At 32.0% G+C, this 241-nt stretch overlaps 1 long non-coding RNA gene across 2 annotated transcripts in view; it reads left to right on the top strand.

Moving 5' to 3' along the window:
* LOC111830496 overlaps window positions 1–241 on the top strand; it is a 9,681-nt gene that overhangs the window by 293 nt on the left and 9,147 nt on the right. The gene's annotated exons all lie outside the window — the stretch shown is intronic.

The following is a 241-nucleotide window of genomic DNA, read 5'->3' as shown; positions in this document are numbered from 1 at the left end:
GGTAACAACGTCAGTTTTTCATTGTTTTCTTTGTTGCTTCTCTAGATGATAGATACATATAGTTCACTCTTTCTTCGCATGCATAATTTTAGGGATGACCGGCCCAAGTAAAAAACAACAACAATGGAAAATATCATCTGTAAGTAAACACTTATTAAGATCCTTATTATGATTTTATTTCTTTCTGTTTCAAGTTCCCTTTAACTTTTTTTTTTTAACTTCCAGAATGGTGCTGTTTCCC

Source organism: Capsella rubella, unplaced genomic scaffold, assembly GCF_000375325.1.
Source record: "Capsella rubella cultivar Monte Gargano unplaced genomic scaffold, Caprub1_0 scaffold_5, whole genome shotgun sequence".
Taxonomy (NCBI): Eukaryota; Viridiplantae; Streptophyta; class Magnoliopsida; order Brassicales; family Brassicaceae; genus Capsella; species Capsella rubella.
This window is presented reverse-complemented; position numbering and strand designations above follow the sequence as displayed.